A 22,624-nucleotide genomic window follows, 5' to 3' on the forward strand; every position below is an offset into this window, starting at 1 on the left:
TAAAGTTTGAACCCATCTACCTTCTTAACAAAAAAAAGATGTTTGAAAAAATGTGCTGATGTAAAGTAGACATGAGGGAACTGTTTATTAACTATTTTTTTGTGAAATAACTCTGGTTTGAGGGCATACAAATTAAAAGTTTGAAAATTGCAACATTTTCAAAATTTCCGTCAAATTTACGAGTATTTTCACAAATAGACGCAAAAAAATATCCAATGTGCATTCATGAATATGCACGACAGTAATGAGCCGGCTCAGAAGCAGCAGGCAGAACAGGCTGCACAGAGCGCCGCTGAAGCCGGGTGAGTAAAAATTATTTTTATTTTATATGCACGTTTTTTTCTGGCACATGTTTCACGGATCACACCACTGCGTGGTCCATGGGACATCAGTGATGCCAGAAAAAAATGGACATGTCTCCGTGCGGCAATCACGGACACGCGTGTAAGCCGCACAGAGACACGGTCAGTGAATAATCACTGACGTGTGAGCAGACCCATTGATTATAATGGGTCTGCGTATGTCAGTGATTCTGGTACGTAGAAAAAAAAAGCACAAACGTACCAGAATCACTGACGTGTGAAACAGGCCTTAGGCTGCTTTCACACTTCTGTCTTTTTGTATCAGTCACAATTCGTCACCTTGAGTAAATACGGTATCCTGTCTCCTACAAAATATTTTGCAGGATTCAGTTTTTTCTCTATAGACTTCTATTAATGAGAGATTGAGACTGATGGCCTTGCGTTGCATCTGCTGTGCGACGGATTAGTCGTGGAGTGATTGACCGTTGGGCGGAAGCAACGCAGAATGTAACGTTTTTTTCTGTGCAGCGAAAAAACTGACAGCGGCGGATGAGTCGGCATCTGTCGTGTGTTATAATGGAAGCCTCTCTCTCTCTCTCTATTTTTTAACTGGATCCATTGAAACAGTTTTTCAACAATCTATCACACATCCGTCCCATCCGTCACAAATGGAATGTGACTGATGCAAAAAAACAAAAGTGTGAAAGTAGCCTTAGACCCTCTGGATACTATAATAATGCGAATTGCCACAAAAGAGGCCATGGTTCGAAAGAAGAGCTAGTTCTATTCAAATTTGATTGGTTGACTGCATGCTGTGTCCTTAGGTATTGAATAATATTGTTGGAAAAAAATACCAATTATTTTATAGGACATTCAGATTTTTTTTACAGTTAATCTTGTTTTTAAAGCTTACTTTCAGTCTTCCATCACTCAAGCACCACAGTCATTATCACTCCTTGAGACTGGGAATTAGAAGCACTGAAGTTTGGGGAGTGGATCGACTAAAGGCTGCTTTACACACAGCAACATCGCTAGCGATGTCGCTCGTGAAAGCACCCATCCCCGTCGTTTGTGCATCACGGACAAATCGCTGCCCGTGGCGTACAAAATCACTAGTACCCGTCACACATACTTACCTTCCTAACGATGTTGCTGTGGCCGGCGGACAGCCTCTTTTCTAAGGGGGGCAGTTCGTGCGGCGCACAGCGACATCACACAGCAGGGGTCCAATAGAAGTGGAGGGGTGGAGAGCAGCCGAGTGAAAGTCACGCCCAGCTTGTTGCTGGAGGACGCAGGTACGGTATTATTCGTCGTTCCTGGAGTGTCAAACGTAGCGATGTGTGCTGCCTCAGGAACGACGAACAACCTGTGTCCAGCACCAGCAATGATTTTTTTAAAACGAACGACGTGTCAATGATCAACGATTAGGTGAGTATTTTTGATGGTTAACACTCGCTCATAGGTGTCACATGCAACAACGTCGCTAACGACGCCGGATGTGCGTCACGAATTCCGTGACCCCGACGACATATTGTTAGCGATATTGTTGTGTGTAAAGCCCCCTTAACTCTAATAGATAAGATTACAATGGTAATTGAACTATGTGGTGCCCTTCTTGCTTACAGGTGTGCAGGTTGGGTGGCCTTGGCAGGTGGAGAAAAAACATGATGAGCAGAGCGTGGGTGTCTAATTGCAACCCTGGCACATTCATATAGAGGAGGATCCTTCTGCAAGAACAATGCAGTAGTCCTTTGCAGTCCAATAGCTCATCATAACACACAAGCCCCCCTGTTTTGGAGGTGGAAATGGGTCCCCTTAATCCTTGGGCCCCTGAGACCTGCAGAGGTTGCGCACTGATATGTCCACCCCTGATTTGCAACTTTACTGTCATGATGAATGTTTCATATTTAGCAGATGTGCATATCAAAATTTAAGAAAAAATTACAGGCTTTTTTTAATGTTAATAGAACAAAAAAAAAACTATTTTATTCATAAATTTACAAATAGTTGCTATCTTGATTGTCACACAAAACAATCATAGAGCATTCAGCAGTTATTAGTCCATCAGAATGACGGGGCGTAGCAACAAAGCACTTGAACTCACCCCCGAAAAGCCCTTCCAGTATAAACAATTTATCTTATGGACTTAAATGGATAGAATCCTCTGTTTATATAATGTCTCAACGCAGTAATTAGAGTAAATTCAATGTGACTTTAATATATTAATAGCTCATGGTTTGTTTTACTGGAATGTTTTCAATATCTTAGCTAAAAGCATTTACAAAAACTATTTTACATGTTTTTTAGGAAAAATACAAGTTTATACCTCAACAACAGCAATATTTTTTGTTTCTAAAGGTGTACTTTTAAAATTATCTCTCAAGAAGTAAACAGCATGTATAAGCTTAAATTGATGTTAAGAAGAGATACACACACACACACACACACACACACACACACACACAGACACAAGTTTGTCCTCTTGCCATACTGATAGTTCTGCTTCACATAACTTGTCTTATTTACTGCTCCATTCTATGTCCTGTTGTGTATAAATATGTGACTCTTCAGATTTTGTGTTATACTGAGCCTGATGAAGAGACCTGAGTAATCTCGAAAGCTTGCTATTATTACCATCTTTTCAGTTAGCCATTAAAAGGTATCAACCACTGAGGACTCTCAGTTCTTTTAAACAATGTTTTTTTCCTTTTATTAGCCAGTCTCAGATATGGCTTTTTCTTTGCCATTCTGTTCGAAAGGCCAGCATCCTGGAGTCGCCACTTTACTGTAGACGCTGACACTGGTGTTTTGTAGGTACTATTTAATGGAGCTTCCAGTTGAGGACCTGTGAGACGTTGATTTCTCAAACTAGTGACTCTAATGTACTTGTCTTGTTGCTCAGTTGTGCAGCGCGGCCTCCCATTTCTCTTTCTACTCTGGTTAGAGCCTGTTTGTGCACTCCTCTGAAGGAAGTAGTACACACCGTTGTAGGAAATCTTCAGTTTCTTGCATGGAATATCCTTCATTTTAAAGAACAAGAATAGAATGTCGAGTTTCACATGAAAATTCTCTTTTTCTGGACATTTTAAGAGTTTAATGGAACCAACAAATGTAATGCTCCAGATTTTCAACTAGCTCAAAGCAAAGTCAGTTTTATAGTTTCTCTAATCCGGAAAACTGTTTTCAGCTGTGCTAACATACTTGCAAAAGGTTTTTCAAGGGATTTCTAAACATCCATTAGCCTGCTAACACAGTTAGCAAACACAATGTATCATTAGAACACTGGAGTGGTGATTGTTGGAAATGGGCCTGTACACCCCCTGAAAGAAGTTCTGCCACTTATCCATGTTATGTAAATAAAAGCTTATAACCTGACTTTAAATTAATTCATTGGTTTTATAAATTGCTCTTTTGAAAGCTGAATCCCTCCCAAATATGGTTTAGGTTATGAAAATAAAGTTGCTAAAAAGCTGAAATATTGATTATTTAATGAACACAGAAAGGTCAGATATTGGCAAAACAAAAGTTTTGTCGCCGACAGAAAGTGATATAAAATTAAAACAAATAATTAACGTCTAATACAAAGATATGTTGCATAACATTGGTGAATGAAGTTGTGGTGCTATTAGAGCTATTAGTGCTGGCTTCTGGGCACTGATTCAACCATGGAGGCCATTTCGAGACAGAATACTACAAACTGTTCTAGTTGACACAGGAACTTGAGGTGACCAGGCCTGTTGGATCTCTGCTGCAGTGGAAGAGGGGCTGGCTTTGGATTTTTTTACCAACAAACGTTACTCCTGAGCAGTTGTTTGCCGGACCTAGGCTTGTCAAAAACATCTACAGTCCCTTCAAATCTATTTTTAATTCTTTGTACTTGGCGCTGAGACACAGTAAAGGTGCCAGCCACCTCTGCCATGGATCTGGTCTTCAGCCTCTTGATAATCAGAGGTCAGAGGTCAAGTTGTAGTTCAAGTGAAAGTCTGGGGTGCTGGGTTTCTTTTTATACACACCCACTAATTAACCGATAATTTAGTGAGCACATGTGAGGATGTAAACTAGGATTGGGTGCATTATATGACAAGGCGACAAAACTTTTGTCTTGCCAAAATCTGACTTTTCTGTGTTTATTAAATAATCAATATTTCAGCTTTGCAGCAACTTTATTTTTATAACCTAAACCAAATTTGGGAAGGTTTCATTTATAAAACTAATGGATAAATTTAAAGTCAGGTTATTAGCTATTATTTACATAACATGGATAAGCGAGAGAACTTTTGTCAGGGAGTGTATACACCTATGTAGATATTGCATTAAAAACCAGATGTTTGCAGCTAGAATAGTCATTTACTACATTAACAATGTATAGAGTGTATTTCTGTTTCATTTAATGTTAGCTTCATTGAAAAAAAAAGTGCTTTTCTTTCAAAAATAAGGAAATACCTAAATGACCCTAAACTTTTGAACTGTAGTGTATATACAGTGCCTTGCAAAAGTATTCGGCCCATTTTTCAACCTTTTCCCACATTTCAGGCTTCAAGCATAAAGATAAAAAATTTAAATTGTATGGTGAGGAATCAACAAGTGGGACATAATTGTGAAGTTGAACGAAATTTATTGCTTATTTTAAACTTTTATAAAAAATAAAATACAGAAAAGTTGGGCGTGCAATATTATTTATCCCCTTTAAGTTAATACTTTGTAGCGTCACCTTTTGCTGCGATTACAGCTGCAAGTCGCTTGAGGTATGTGTCTATCAGTTTTGCACATCGAGAGACTGAAATTCTTGCCCATTCTTGCTTTGCAAACAGCTGGAGCTGAGTGAGGTTGGATGGAGAGCGTTTGTGAACAGCAGTTTTCAACTGTTTCCACAGATTCTTGATTGGATTCAGGTCTGGACTTTGACTTGGCCATTCTAACACCTGGATACGTTTATTTGTGAACCATTCCATTGTAGATTTTGCTTTATGTTTTGGATCATTGTTAAATCTCCGTCCCGCTCTCAGGTCTTTTGCAGACTCCAACAGGTTTTCTTCAAGATTTGTCCTGTATTTGGCTCCATCCATCTTCCCATCCATTTTAACCATCTTCCCTGTCCCTGCTGAAGAAAAGCAGGTCCAAACCATGATGCTGCCACCATCATGTTTGACAGTGGGGATGGTGTGTTCAGGGTGATGAGCTGTGTTGCTTTTACACCAAACATATTGTTTTGCCTTTTGCCCAAAAAGTTTGATTTTGGTTTCATCTGACCAGAGCACCTTCTTCCACATGTTTGGTGTGTCTCCCAGGTGGCTTGTGGCAAACTTTAAACGACACTTTTTTTGGATATCTTTGAGAAATGGCTTTGTTCTTGCCACTCTCATAAAGGCCAGATTTGTGCAGGGTACGACTGATTGTTGTCCTAAGGACAGACTCTCTCACTCTCCTTGTTTAAGATGAAATTTTTGAGGGTCGGCCGGGTCTTGGTAGATTTGCAGAGGTATTATACTCCTTCCATTTCAATATGATCGCTTGCACAGTGCTTCTTGGGATGTTTAAAGTTGTGGAAATATTTTTGTAAGCAAATTCAGCTTTAAACCTCTCCACAACAGTATCACGGACCTGCCTGTTGTGTTCCTTGGTTTTCATGATGCTATCTGGGCTTTAAACAGAACACTGAGACTATCACAGAGCAGATGCATTTATACGGAGACTTGATTACACACAGGTGGCTTATATTTATCATCATCTGTTATTTAGGACAACATTGGATCATTCAGAGATCCTCAATGAACTTCTTTCTGGAGTGAATGTGCTGCACTGAAAGTAAAGGGGACGAATAATATTCCACGCCCCAATATTTAGTTTATTATTTTTTGCAAAAGTTTAAAATAAGCATTAAATTTCGTTCAACTTCACAATTGTGTCCCACTTGTTGTTGATTCTTCACCATAACATTAACATTTTTATCTTTATGTTTGAAGCCTGAAATGTGGGAAAAGGTTGAAAAATTCAAGGGGGCCGAATACTTTTGCAAGGCACTGTATATATTACACACACACAGACAGGAGGTGAAAAAGATATTAAAGTGAACCTGCCACGGGCAGTTCTGGGTGCATATTGCTAATCCCTGACTAGCAGTCCCTGTATACACTTGCATAAATAAACAGGTATTTAGAAAAAGTATTTCTAAAGATTGTTTCTTAAATGCTAATGAGGCCAGCAACTAGTCCCTTGGCTAGTCAGCCCACATAGCATATTAGCACGCCCCTAACATGCTAATGAATGTGCAGCGACGTGCACATATCTCACTCTTCATGGCGGCCGGTGGAGGATGAATGCCCACTGCACATGATCCTGAGTACCCGGGACGTCTGATCATGCACACTATACCTCACTGAAGCCGTGACACTTACACCCGCCATCAGTTTAGTGTGCATGATTGGAAGTCCTGGGAACTCCGGATCATGCGCAGTGAGCATCCTTCCTTCGCCAACTACCATCAAGAGTGAGGTATGTACGCATCACTAAGCATTCCTTAGCATGTTAGTACGCCCACAGGGTTGTGTGTATATATACCCTTTGGGCAGCAGAGCTGTGTGGGCAGCAGAGCTGTGAGTATATATACTCTTCGGGCAGCAGAGCTGTGAGTATATATACTGTTTGGGCAGCAGATCTGTGTTGGCAGCAGAGCTGTGTGAATATGTACTCTTTAGGCAGCAGAGCTGTGTAGGCAGCAGAGCTGTGTGAATACATACCCTTTGGGCAGCAGAGTTGTTTGTGTATACAGCAGTACTTTGTGTATTTTAGTGTTGTGTGCATGAAGGCAGCAGAGAAGTGTGTTTTTCTGTGTCTGTACATATGCAGCAGAGAAGTATGCAATAGGGCTATCAGAGTGTGTATGTGTGCAGCAGAGCTGTATATATACAGTATGTACTTTTTAGGCAGCAGAGTTGTGTGTGTATACAGCAGGGCTTTGTGTGTAGTAGTGCAGTCTGTGTGAAGGCAGCAGAGCTGTGTGTGACGCCATCATGCAGCCCATCCACATGCCCTGGAGGAGCTGATAGGAGACAACCGGGGAGGTGAGTGAGGCTGCTGTCTTCAAATATGTACAGTACCTGACGCTTATCTATGTTATGTAAATAAAAGCTTATCACCTGACTTTAAATTCATCCATTGGTTTCAATCCTAGTTTACATCCTCACCTGTGCTCACTAAATGATCAGTTAATTAGTGGGTGTATAAAAAGAAACCCAGCACCCCAGACCTTCACTTGAACTACAACTTGACCTCTGACAACATGCCAAAAATCCACCCTGCGACCAAAGCCTTGATTATCAAGAGGCTGAAGACCAGATCCACTGCAGGGGTGGCTGGCACCTTCAATGTGTCTCAGCATCAAGTACAAAGAATTAAAAATAGATTTGAAGAGACTGGAGATGTTTTTCACAAGTCCAGGTCTGGCAGACGCCACAAGACAACTGCTCAGGAGGAACGTTTGTTGGTTAGAAAATCCAAAACCAGCCCCTCTTCCACTGCAGCAGAGCTCGAACAGGTCTGGTCACCTCAAGTCCCTGTGTCAGCTAGAACAGTTTGTAGGATTCTGTCTCGAAATGGCCTCCATAGTTGAATCAGTGCCCAGAAGCCAGCACTAAACAAAAGGCAATTAAAAAAACGTGTGGCATTTGCCAAGTCCCACAGCCTGCTAAACAGATGGACGCTGGAAAAGTGGCAGAAGGTGGATTTCTCTGATGAATCTTCAGTTGAATTACACCACAGCCGCTGCAAATACTGCAGGAGACCTAATGGAGTCCGTATGGATCCAGAAAACAGCTAAGTTTGGTGGTGGGAAGATCATGGTTTGGAGTTACATTCAGTATGGGGGTGTGCAAAACATTTGCAAGGTGGAGGGCAATATCAATAGCCTAAAATATCAAGAAGTATTATTAGCTACCTCTTACATTCCCAATCATAAAAGGGGTCATATTCTGCAGCAGGATGGTGCTCCATCTCATACATCCATCTCTCCAACAAAGTTCCTGCTGGCAAAGAAGATCAAGGTGCTCAAGGACTGGCCAGCCCAGTTACCAGACATGAACATCACTGAGCATGTTTGGGGTAGAATGAAAGAGGAAGCTTGGAAGACAAAACCAAAGAATATAGATGAACTCTGGAAGGCATGTAAGACTGCATTCTTTGCTATTCCTGATGACTTCACCAATAAATTGTATGAATGATTGTTGAACCGCATTGATGCAGTCCTTCAAGCTCATGGAAGTCACACAAAATATTAAATATGGCTCTAATAGCACCACAACTTCATTCACCAATGTTATGCAACATAATTTTATATTAGAAGTTAATTATTTGTTTCAATTTCACATTACTTTCTGTGGGTGACAAAATGTTTGTCTTGCCAAAATCTGACCTTTCTGTGTTCATTAAATGACCAATATTTCAGCTTTGCAGCAGCTTTATTTTCATAACCTAAACCAAATTTGGGAGAGTTTCAGCTTTCAAAAGAGTAATTTATAAAACCAATGCATAAATTTAAAGTCAGGTTATAAGCTTTTATTTACATAACATGGATAAGCGACAGAACTTCTGTCAGGGAGTGTATATGTACGTATGCCTGTATGTGTACATATTTGTATGTGCGTGTCTGCGTGTGCATGGAGCCCACTGAGATTCTTTCGCCCAGGGGCCACAAAAACCTGGAGCCGGTCCTGGCTGTCTTAACATTGGGATCAATAAAAAAATGTGAGTAACTCTACTTTCTGTGTATAAGTGGACTGCTTTGAGTTATCCTGGACTGTATCTGTATTGTAGTACTGTAAATCTGAATGTGGCAGAACAGGATAAGATACATGCTCATTTGATTTATATCTAAATGCTAAAGTTCGCGTTCTACTGTTATGGCTAAAAATGTTAACGTTATCGGCCCCCATCAGATTTTCCCCCCAGCGGCCCCCACCAGCCTTAATCTGGCCCTGGGCACATATTTAATCTATGTATTGAACACTATTACACATTAACTGTACATGAAGACTGTATAAGAGTGGGTTATTACAATTTTGTGGAGGTTGTCATTCTAAGATTCATTCATGGTTTTAAATTTTTTTATAGTGTGTTTTTGTGTCCTTTAGATTTAATAAAGTTTGTTATAACTGCATCCAATATGCACATCGATTGTGTGTGAGCTTTTTTCTTCCTTCCTTCTGACCTTATTGTGATCACACAGGACCTTGCACCCGAGTTGATTGCTTTAGTTGGCTGTGCACTCCTTTTTTGTACAATTTGCTTGAAAAGATAGACACCGTTAGACCACAGGCCAGAATGAAGTACAAAGTGACCTCCTCTGCCTCATTACAGTGAAGTTTCCATTTTGAATTTTGTCTGAATCATATTTTACAGAGATTTACAAGTAAACCCAGATATTAGAGCTCAGCATAGAGCACAGGATAAATGTTAGCTGTGCCTAAGGCCGACTTCACACTTGCGATTAACTCGCACGAGTGCAATACGAGAAAATCTCGCATTGCACTCGGACAAATGTTAATCAATGAGGCAGCTCCCATCTGCTATTTTTTACTCACTCCAAATTGGACTGAGAAAAAAATCGCAGCATGCTGCGTTTTGGTGAGTTTCTCCCACGAGTCTCTTCAATGCAAGTCTATCGGTGCGTGAAAAAAAAAGGGATGTCACACGGACATTTACACCATTTACACGTTTTTCTCAATACATTTCACGCATGTAGCAGAGAATAATGTAAATGCTCCTGTACTTTACAGTACATGAATAGCAGCTGTTGAGGGTAAAAACTGATTGCACACTGACAGCACACTGACAGCACACTGACAGCACACTGATGAAATGTGAAAAGAAATCGTCCGACTTTCTAGCATGAGAATCGGACCGATTTTACACTCGCAAGTGTGATTCCAGCCTTACTGTGATCTTTGGTAGGTAGAATAAATAGATCAACAGCGGTTGAAGAATTGGCTTTATTTCTATTTTTTATACCACTCACCATGTATGAGGTGTATAAGTGATTAGGCAGCTTTATTTCCCAGGTCAGTATGATTACAGCGATATCAGAATTTTAGGGTTTTTTTAGGATTGGCGAATATCACGTTAAAAAAAACTTTTTTTTTTTTTTACAAAATAAAGGTTTTTATTGCATGAACAAATTTTGAAGGCTATATTTTTTTATTTTTTTGACAACAAAGTTATGTGAGGTCTTGTTCTTTGCAGGATGAGTTTGAGTTTTTATTGGTACCATTTTAGGCCACATAATATTTTTTGGATCGCTTTCATTCTGTTTTTTTTTGTGAGGCAGAATCAAGAAAAAACTGGAATTCAGGGTTTTTTCATTTGTTTGTTTTTACGCCATTTAGCATGTCGTAAAAGTGATGATAGCTTTATTCTTCGGGTCAGTACGAATACAGTGATACCACATTTATATATTTTTTGTTTTGCTGCTTTTACACCATAAAAAATGATTTTATAGAAAAAAAACATGTTTTTGCATTGCTGTATTCAGAGAGCTATAACTTTTTTATTGACTTTGATGGCGTTTTATTCTGCTTTTTTTGTAAGCTGTAGGATTTTTGGATCTTTGGATTTAAATAAATATATATATATATATATATATATATATTTATTTTTTTTTTTACTTATTGGGATATTAACTTTTCATTCTCTTATCACTGGTATAATGTATTGCAATACATTATACCTTTCAGTGATGCAGTGACATAAGCTTTTTTAGAACCTGCTCCTTGCATGGTCTGAGAAACTTATAATAGTGAATGAGCTATAAGTGAATGTTAAGAAGGGAGCAACTGTTTTAAAACAATGTTCTGCCCTGGCTAGAATTTTTTATGGAAACAAGAAACTACGCCATAGTCACCTTCCCCTGGTCTACCAGTATGTCTCTGCCATCCCACCCATCATAGAAAAGGTTTGGGTGATAATCTGACTGGTAGCTATTAGTGATGGGCAAACCCGCAGGTGCTCGGGATCAGCTGGTCCAACCGGATTTAAAAAAACCCAAAACAATTAATCCTGGATATCTACACTAATGACGATCCTCATATAAATCTATGGTGACCCGAATATTGTGCTTTAAAATGGTGGTAGAAAAGACTAGGGGGATTAGAGCAGGCACATTATACTTATTGTTTCCCGCACGGCGGTAACACTACATCCAGGGTTGCTAATATATATTCACTGCTTCCCCCACCTACTGACAGTCCCAGCATTTCTGATTGGTTGCAATCAGGCCACGCCCCCAGCCTATGTGTATGACTACTTGGAATCACACATTTTATCTACGCACCTATAATGGTGTAAAAATAAATGAATAAGAAAAATTTGAGTAGGGTCCCCCCATATTGTGATACCCAGCACAGATAAAGCATATGGCTACAAGCTGCAGCCACCAGGCATGTGCTAATCTTGGCTGTGCAACAAAATAAGAGGAACCCTATGCGGCTTTTTTTTTTCTTTAATTATTTAAATAAATAATTTTAAAAAATGGCATGTGGTCCCCCCAATTTTGATACCCAGATATGATAAGGCTGACAGCTGGGTGCTGGTGTTCACAGGCTGGGGAGAACCATGGTTATTGGGCCCCCCGCCTAAAAATAGCAGCCTGCAGCTTCCCAGAATTGTCGCAATCTCAGCACATTAAGATTGCCCTGCTGCAGTGGTAATCAGGGTTATATAAGGGGTTAAGGACAGCTCACAGCTGCCACTAAGCCCTAGATTAGTAATGGGAAGTGTCTATTGTACACCCCCATTACTAATCTGTGAGTGAAAAGAAATAAACACAAAAACTGAAAAAATGCTTTATTTGAAATAAATTACAAAAAGAAAAAAACACTCTCTTTCACAAATTTATTAACCCTAAACACCCAGTTCCGACATAATCCACATGAGATCCCAAGACAATTCCAGCTCTGCTACATACTGAAGTCACAATGCATCAGCACAGAAGATGCCTGCACACTGTGGCTTCAGGCAGAGAATGACTGAGCCGCAGCTGTAAGTGATGACGTCACTCAGCTTATCTGCGGTCACAGCTGGAGGCCAATTCTGAATATTTTTACAAGTCGATCTGATGGACGGCTCAATGATGGTGATGCTCAGTGAAATAGAATGATTTCCAAGCTCCAATTTTTAAAGCAGAACTTCTCTTTAGTTGTTAAAAATTTCATACATCAAAAACATCTCTTCTCACCACCAATGTTTATCAACTGCTTGTGTTCTTTTCACGCACTTGACAAAAGCTTGCCTACTGTAGCTGAAATGTGGGGGAAAAAATGTATAATTTTTTTTAACAAAAAATAAGATATTCTGCTTTAAAAATTAAAGAATGCAATTGTCTCCATTTCACTGAGCATCGTCAGCAGTGAGCTGTCCATCAGATTGATTTGTACTATTTGTGGTCTGATTTTCAAATTGGAGGATCCACCTCTGAGCCAGAAAGCGTTGGTTTGAGCATCTAACAGTACTAAACTGACAGGGAACTTGTGCCTATTTGACACACAAGACATGAATGTCAGAGGACAGGTATATCATTTTTTAGTCTATTAATCTACAGCTATTAATTTGTTCTTTCATATTACACCCAGAGCTATCTTTCTCTCCAGCAGTGCCATTGTGCATCCAGCTGCTTCATATTTTAAATTGTATTAATTGTAAAAAAAAAAAATATTTAGAAGTCTCTGAGATATTTAATGTTTTTACATTTTGAATGATGTTCGCAGATACTATAGGGTTGGCATCCAATAGAAATTTTAGTTAATATTATTAAGATATTATTTAGACCAGTGTAAACATACATACCAGTGACTACATAGCTTGTGGTGGGGAAGTTGATGTTTTTTGTTAAGAAATGGAAATTGATGAATAAAGTTCCGGCCACAATGAATGTATCAATAAAGGATTCCAAACAGTGCACAATGCTTGAGACATTTTTATATACGCCTGAATCATGAAAACTGCAACACCAATAGGGAAAAGAAGTGGAGTCAGAAATCACAGGATCGATATACATGTTAATGATGAAAAATGGAAACAAAATTTTCAAGTTATGTTGATTTATTCAGTATCAAGTATGAGCACCACATGCAGAAATATACACACATATGCCCTGGCATGCTATATCAGTGAAGCTATTAGTATTCAGGGAATGTTCTTCTGCTCCAAATGCTCTTGGGCACGCATATCATCAAGATCTGATGTTGGCAACTCCCTCTGCAATTGTCGAAAAATGATGTCCAAGATGTGCTTGATGGAAGACAAGTCTGGAGAATCTGCAGGCCATGATAGCAAGTTTAGGCTTTGCAGGGTGCTCACAGCAGTATGAGCAACATGCTGCTATTTTGTGTTGACAAATGGCTCTTGGAAGACATAGCTGTAGTATTGGTCCCACCACCAAATCAATGTAAGATTGGACAGTAATTGTATCTTAAATGAAAGCTAGACAGGTCCATGTACTGCACCCTATGCCACCCCACATCATAATCTTGAGAGTAGGCTTGGTGTGGCATTTCTTCATGAAGGTCTCTTCATGACTTTGCCTATATAGTCCCCAGTTTGAGATTGGATGCAGATAACGAGAAATTGAAGCTGAAATGTAACTTTAGTTTATGCTCTACAGTACGGGTCCCCAAACTGTGGCTCGAGACCAACATGTGGCTCGTGGCGGTCTGTCAGATTGCTGCAATAGCACAAGGTTTAGCAAATAATAATAATCTTTACTCCTATAGCACCAACATATTGTGCAGTACTTTGCAATTTAGAGAGCAAATAACTATGAAAAAAGTTGTTGAGATGGTGACTTTTGTGAGTAGCCATGCACAGCAGAGCAGATCTGTATTCTTGTATACTGGTGGGTAGGGTAAATAAAATAAACTGGAGATAGGATAATAGTACTACACTGAACAAAAATATAAAACGCAGCACTTGTTTTTGCTCCCATTTTTGATGAGCTTAGCTCAAAGATTGAATACTTTTTCTATATACTGTGAGGTAGCGACCACCAATGTGGTAAATGGTCGCTATATGTCGCAGTGGAGAAGGTCGCTGCGATATTAAACTGAAGAGGTTGCTATGGGACTTGTAGTTCCACAAAGGCTTGTTTCTGCATGTAAGGGTCAGGTTCCCTTTAATAATGCCTGTGTGCTGTGCATGTCTGGAGAATCACATACCTCCACCTGTGGGTGTATCCAGTTGGGTTTAAGAGACTGTTTGGTTTTAGTGACAGGGGGAAGCCTGAGTGTGCTGCACATGGAGGATGTGTGCTGGAGATCTCAGTCTGTGTGAAGACTGAAGAGAGACTCCTGGAAATCAGTCCAGGTGATGACTGGGGAAGAGACTGCAGCCTGGCTGGAGAGGACTGGAGGCTGCAGGAAGCAAACACAGTGAGTGTTCGCTGGCAGGGGTCAGAGTGTGAGACTCTACTATGGACATTTAATGGACTGGAAGCCCACGGTATGTGGATGTGTTATATTTTCCTTTAAGCCGGGAGATGCTTTGTTACATTTTGTTTAGCAGTTTATGTTGAGTGTTTTAAATATACTGCCAGAATTTTCATAAAGAGACTGTAGCTGTGTTGCTAAAGCTACCTCGCACCGCTGCAAGTGAGTGGAACCCCCAGGTTGCGGGGTGCAACCTTACAATACACATAAGGTCTTTTTCTCTCAAACATTGTTCACAAATTTGTCTAAATCTGTATTAGTAAGCTCTTCTCTGCTGAAATAATCCATACACTTCACAGGTATGTGATATCAAGATGCTGATTAGACAGTGTGGTTATTGTGGTCACATTCCGCACCGATACATTGCGCATAAGCGTGTCAGTGAGTGTGGACCTACTGGACCACAGGAGGAGTCACACTTACTATTATGTGGGAGAGGCATAACTAAGCAATTGTCAGATATTCACCAGCCTCTGATGGTGAGGTTGGGCTTGGCTGCTGGTAGACGCCAGGTGCTACTCTCAGTGCAGTGTCCGAGACTGTGGTAGCTGAGCAGATCTGGGTGACAGGACTCAGCCAGTGCAGACTCAGGAACACAGACAAGACTGGAACAAGAACACAGGCTGGACTAGATACACCAGACCCAGGAAGGACACTAAACTCAGGCAGGATTCAGGAACACAGGCTGGACAGCTCCAGAAACATGACACAGGTCAGGTAAGACAACGCAGGCTGTAGAGGTCCAGGGACACAGCAGGCACAGAACTGGTTAAAGGCAGGACTGGAGCTGGATACAGGTAGACCAGAGCAGCAGGCTGGACCAACACGACAGGACTAGGTGAGTTGCTAAGGCCCTGCCCAACAGGGTAAAGGGTCTTAAATCCCTGGAGCCTCCCTGTGATAGGCTGGAGACACCTTTTCAAGGTATGTGCACTATCCGTTAAAGAAATGTGGAGCTCACGCTGGCACCTTAGGGTAATGACCAGGGACCTGGGGCCTAGAGACCTCAGCGGAAGCCGGAACATACAGGGCAGTCATGGAGGAGAACTGGGGTTCGCATTACATGTGGGCAGCAACTCAGGAAAGCAGGGGACCATGCAACATGTGGGAAGCCGTGTAAGAAAGCAGGTGAAAAAGACACGTGGATGAATGTGCAGGAGAGCAGGGAATAGAGATGCACGTGGATGGCTGTGCAGAGGACCATGCAACAAATTGGCAGCCATGCGGGAGAGCAGAAGATCACATAGCTTGAGTATGGCCATGCAGGAGACCAGGGGACCGTGGAGCATGAGCACCTGAGAAAGAACTAGTGGGCAGCTAAGGAGGTAACGGTATAGGTGTCCCTGCTAGGTGGAGAGAGAGGAGATTGCAGGGGCATAGGTGTAGGCAAGCACGGTAGTGCCAGCAAAGAAAGACAGAGATGCCGATGTTACAATTGCACAGATGTGCCTTAGCCTGGCCACAATAAAATGTGCATTTTTTTCAGTTTTGGGTAGATACAGGGAGGTCAGAAAACTGGTCAGTATTTGGTGTGACCCCCATTTGCCTCATGCAGTGCAACACATCTCCTTTGCATTGAGTTGATCAGGTTGTTCATTGTGGCCTGTGGAATGTTGATCCACTCCTCATCAATAGCTAGATATTGGCAGGAACTTGAAAAACGCTGCTGTATATGCCGATCCACAGCATCCCAAACATGCTCAATGAGTGACATGTCCGGTGAGTAGCATGCAGGCAATACAAATACTTGGATGTTTTCAGCGTTCAGCAACTGTGTGCAGATACAACATGGGGTCATGCATTTTCATGCTGAAACATGAGGTGATCATCGTTGATGAATGACACAACAATGGACCTCAGGATTAGAGATGAGCAAACCTTTGGAGGTCCGGTTTTCACGGCACATTCGAACCTTATATAAGGTTTGGTTTGTGACTCTGACTTGATCCAAAACTCAATGGAAGTAAGTAATTTGGCAGTTCATGTTTCCGCCCACATGCAGCCAGCCATAAGCAGAATTCTTCTAGGTGAGCAGATCAGGGGTTTTCAATTTTTTTTTTTTGTTTTGTTTAGTGTGTGCAGTGTGCACATTACATCAGATCATGCTGATTTCACCCCAAATTTGAGCTGTTCAAATACACAGCTTGAACAGGGCTGAGCATCAGTCATACCCAAGTACAGCGCAGGTCGCTTGAGTGGTTTGCACTCGTAACTCACTTGAACTTCGAACCTGAACTTTGTTTATTTGGATGTCGGTTTCCGAACCTCGAAACCTCAGGTTCGCTCATATCTACTCAGGATCTCATCATGGCATCTCTGTGCATCCAAAATGGCATCAATAAAATGCATCAGTATTTGTTGTCCATAACATATGCCTGTCCATACCATAATGACACCACCACCATAGGTCACTTGAGTCACAACATTGACATCAGCAAACCGGTCACTAACAATATGCAGTCTGCCACCTGCCATGACAGTGACAACCGAGATTAATTTGTGAAGAAAGAGAACAGCTCTCCAACGTGTTATTGAATGTGAGCATTTGCCCACTCAAGTCGGTTACGATGACGAACTGCAGTCAGGTGGAGACCTCGATTAAGACGACGAGCTTGAAGATGAGCTTCCCAGAGATGCTTTCTGACAGTTTGTGCAGATATGCTTTGGTTATGCAAACTGATTGTTGCACCAGCTGTCCGGCTGGCTGGTCTCAGATCATCTAGGCGGTGAAAATGCTGGATGTGGATATCCTGGTCTGGTGTGGTTACACATGGTTTGCTGTTGTGAGGTCGGTTACAAGTACTGCCAAATTCTCTGAAACATCTTTGGAGACTGCCTATGGTAGAGAAATTAATATTCAATTCATGGGCAACAGGTCTTGTGAACATTCCTGCAATCAGTATGCCAATTCAAAACTTGCGACATCTGAGGCATTGTGTTGTGTAATAAAACTGCACATTTTAGGGGTACTTCACACACAGCGAGATCGCTACTGAGATCGCTGCTGAGTCACGGTTTTTGTGACACAGCAGTGACCTCATTAGCGATCTCGCTCTCGCTGTGTGTGACACTAAGCAGCGATCTGGCCCCTGCTGTGAGATCGCTGCTCGTTACACACAGCCCTGGTTCATTTTTTTTATTGTTGCTCTCCCGCTGATAAGCACACATCGCTGTGTGTGACAGCGAGAGAGCAACAATCCTGAATGTGCAGGGAGCAGGAGCCGGCGTCTGACAGCCTGCGGTAAGCTGTAACCAAGGTAAACAATATTTACCTTCGTTACCAGCGTCTGCAGCTCTCACGCTGCCAGTGCTGGCTCCCTGCACACGTAGCCGGAGGACACATCGGGTAAATAAGCAAAGGTTTGCTTATTAACCTGATGTGTGCTGTGGCTACGAGTGCAGGGAGCCAGCGCTAAGCGGTGTGCGCTGGTAACTAAGGTAAACATCGGGTAACCATACCCGATGTTTACCTTAGTTACCAGTGTCCGCAGCTTCCAGACGCCGGCTCTCTGCAAGCACAGCGTCACTTCCACGTCGCTGGGGGCTGGTCACTGGTCGCTGGTGAGATCTGCCTGTTTGACAGCTCATCAGCGACCATGTAGCGACGCAGCAGCGATCCTGACCAGGTCGGATCGCTAGTGGGATCACTGCTGCGTCGCAAAAATGTGACGGTACCCTTAGAGTGGCATTTTATTGTGGCCAGCCTAAGGGTACCGTCACACTTTAGCGACGTAGCAGCGATCCCACCAGCGATCTGACCTGGTCAGGATCGCTGCTGCGTTGCTACATGGTCGCTGGTGAGCTGTCAAACAGGCAGATCTCACCAGCAACCAGTGACCAGCCCCCAGCCAGCAGCGACGTGGAAGCGACGCTGCGCTTGCAGGGAGCCGGCGTCTGGAAGCTGCGGACACTGGTAACTAAGGTAAACATCGGGTATGGTTACCCGATGTTTACCTTAGTTACCAGCGCACACCGCTTAGCACTGGCTCCCTGCACTCGTAGCCACAGCAGACATCGGGTTAATAAGCAAACCTTTGCTTATTTACCCGATGTGTCCTCCGGCTACGTGTGCAGGGAGCCGGCACTGGCAGCGTGAGAGCTGCAGACGCTGGTAGCGAAGGTAAATATCGGGTAACCACCTTGGTTACCCGATGTTTACCTTGGTTACAGCTTACCGCAGGCTGTCAGACGCCAGCTCCTGCTCCCTGCACATTCAGGATTGTTGCTCTCTCGCTGTCACACACAGCGATGTGTGCTTATCAGCAGGAGAGCAACAATAAAAAAATGAACCAGGGCTGTGTGTACGAGCAGCGATCTCACAGCAGGGGCCAGATCGCTGCTTAGTGTCATACACAGCGAGATCGCTAATGAGGTCACTGCTGCGTCACAAAAACCGTGACTCAGCAGCGATCTCAGTAGCGATATCGCTGTGTGTGAAGTACCCCTAAGTCATACCTGTGTAATAATCATTCAGTCTAATCAGCATCTTGATATGCCACACCTGTAAGGTGAATGGATTATCTTGGCAAAGATATGCTCATTAACACAGATTTACACAAATTTGGGAACAATATTTGAGAGAAAAAGGTCTTTTATGTACATAGAAAAAGGCTTAGATGTTCCAGTTCATCTCATGAAAAATCGAAGCAAAATCAAAAGTAATTCATTTATATTTTTGTGCAGTGTATGTATAGGAGTGAAAGGAAAACTCTGATATCACAGAAACAAGAGCCAACTAAAAATTTTAATTGTCAGATTTGAATTGAAAAGGTCAAAATCATTAAGAAATGGCTCATTTCACAACTAAATCTGACAACTTTTGAAAATATGAAGAACAGTTTTATCAGCATGCCAGGACGAAGTGCAAATGTCTTCAAACATGAGGGTCAATACCATTAATGTTAAGTCTTTCCATAAACTTGATGGATTAATCAATAAAAGTGCAAAAACTTAAAATTGTAATTCTGTAACATTAGAAATATTGGACTGAAATAACTAAAAAAAACAACCCTGAAGCAATTATCTTTGTGAGAGTTAAAATTTGTGTCAGTCTCAAAACTTTTGGCCACGGCTGCACTATTCGTACTTGGTACTATACAATATGATGCAGTGATGCTGCAAACTCCAAATTATAAAAGCATGTAATTTGAATTTGTCCTAGAGTAATTATGGTGAAAATATAAATTCTCCACAGCATTGCCTGTTATTCCCTAAATAATCTTACACTACTCCAGTGATGCGAACAACAACAAGAAATTAATCAATTGCGGTTTAATCAAATATATTGTCATAACGTAGCTGCAGCCTATAGCGTTATTTTAAAAATGATTTCTTCATAAAAACTACCCTTTATAAATCTTACATAACCTTGGTTTTTTGCATATTGCCACAATTTCTCCACATATCTGGATTCCATCCTCAAATTCAAGCTCACTTCCTTCCAATTACACCAAGGACTGAAAATCATTTTGCACAACTGCTTCTATTAAGGCCCCATTCACATGAGCGCATAAAACACGCAAGTGAAAAACCGGTACCGGTGTCAGTGTTTTCCATCAGTGTGTGTGCCGCCCCTGTGCCAGCAGCCGGGCTGCTGCTGCTCGGATCCAGATCCGCGGTGGCTCGAGGGGTCTCCGGACCCGGGGGTCGTGTGGCCACTCGATTAAAAAGGGGGGAGTCATGTACAGGGGGGGTTTTGGAAAGTTCGTGATGCCACCCACGGTGCATGGTAATGTGAGAGACTACCGCTGCCGTTGGGGAGCCTGGTGATGATGGTGTGGCAGACTGATATTTAACCAATCCGTGGGTAGGGGTTCTGTGTCCTGGGGCCCGTTGATGATGGGATGGTATTTGAGTGCCGTTGGGGATAGGAACAGGGTTTTCAACGTACTCACGCAGTCTCGGAACAACTACACCGACAGCTTGTAAACCAGAATTCTGAGCACCACTGCAGCTTGTAGGGAGCATGCTTGGATCCATGCCCTTGGTGTTGCTGTTAGCCTGTGGCCCTGTCCTTGGCACCTTCATCTCTGTTGGACCCGTGGGTATAAAACTCTTTGGGTCCCGCTCACCCATATGGTTAACGGAGTGAGCTTGCTCTCAGGGTTCACGCATAGGATTTCTTTGGACTGTAGTGGGAAAGTCCTATCCCATTGTTGCACTAGTACCCCGATTTTGGAGCGGGTAGGGGATGACACTTGAAGTCTTCACCCCCTGTCGGGTAAATTACCGGAATGCGTGACGCTACTTTCCGGCCTCGGGTCCATGTACCCCGTCGTGCCCTGGCCCCTGCCCGGTGATAGCTCAAGGCCGCCGGCTGCCCTCCTCAGCAGTCCGTGCCCCTTGACACTGTCCCCTGCAACCGGGGTTCCAGCTCCTACCAGGCCCAGACCAACGTGTGCCACCTAGTACACAGGAGCTCTCCTCCGTGACCTCTCCCTCTCAGAAAGTCACTACACCTCCTCTCAACTCCACTGTCTCATCTCAACTGCTCAGCTCAACTATCGCTTTCCTCACTTTCCCCTCACCAACCCCCCATGTGGGCGGCCCTATTCCCTTTAGGCCCTCCAATGGTGTGTCTGGTAGGTTAAAGTGGGAAGTGTTCCTAGGATTTTGATTGGCTAAGCTGTTAGCAACACCAAAGGCCTAGGATCCGTAACCAAGGAGGGTGGATACTGTGCTGAAGGGTAGATTACACAATACCCTGTGATGACCTGATAGGCGAGGGAGGGCGTCACATGTGCAATCCAATTTTTCTGGAATATATAAGAGAAACAATTACAAAGCTTCTCCAATATTTTGCAGTGGTAAACACGGATGGCAACAGGACTGCACACTGATACCATCCATGTGCTGTTCATCTTTTTTTACTGACCCATAGACTTCAATTGGCCCTGGTCATCCATGCTGCTGATAAAACATGTCTTCGGGTGATTCACATGTCCATGAAAACATGGACATGAGAAGATCACCATAGGTTAAAATAGGTAAGTGTGGAATCTGTGAAAAAAAAATGGATCTCAGACATACCTGAAACAGGTACACATTACTGCCTTTATGACAAAAACGTACAGGTAATACCCACACATCTCTGCTGATCTGATCAGCAGAGATATGTGGCTAACAGGCACAGGTGGATCGGAGATCCACCCATGCTTTTTAACTTTTTAGATGGCACTGTCAAATACTGACAGCTCGATTTAAATGGCCGCGGTTGGTATCGTGCCATTCCCCGTCGCCATCGGCGCCCCGTGATGTGATCAAGGGACGCCTTGTTGTTGCCATGGTAGTGTGGGGTGAGCTGAGGACCCCTGAGGCTACCATGACTCACTTACTATGAGAACCGACAGAGCACCGGCTCTCAGAGGAACGCTGCATTTCTGCATATTAGAGCTGTGCAGCTCTGATCAGCAGAAATGAACAGGCGATCAGACTGTGCAGTGATAAAGTCCCCTACAGGGACTAGTAAAATAAATAAAAAATGTAAAAAAGTTTTTAAAAATATGAAAAAAATAGAAAAGTTCTAATTACCCCGCATTCACCCTATTGAAATTAAAACAGTTCCAAAAATAAAAAATATACACATATTTGGTATCGCTGGGTTCTGAGATACCCGATCTATCAAAATTCAAAATATAAAATCAGTTACTCTGATCCATACACGGCGTGGTGACAAAAACATTCCAAACGACAAAATTACGTTTTTTTGGTTGCCACAAAATGTTCGAAAAAATGCAATAACAGGTGATCAACGTAACATCTGCACAAAAATGGTATAATTAAAAACGTCAGCTCAAGACACAAAAAGTAAGCCGCCACTGAGTCTCAGATCCCGAAAAATGAGAATGCTATGAG

The sequence above is a fragment of the Anomaloglossus baeobatrachus genome, chromosome 4 (assembly GCF_048569485.1).
Source record: "Anomaloglossus baeobatrachus isolate aAnoBae1 chromosome 4, aAnoBae1.hap1, whole genome shotgun sequence".
In the NCBI taxonomy this organism is placed as follows: Eukaryota; Metazoa; Chordata; class Amphibia; order Anura; family Aromobatidae; genus Anomaloglossus; species Anomaloglossus baeobatrachus.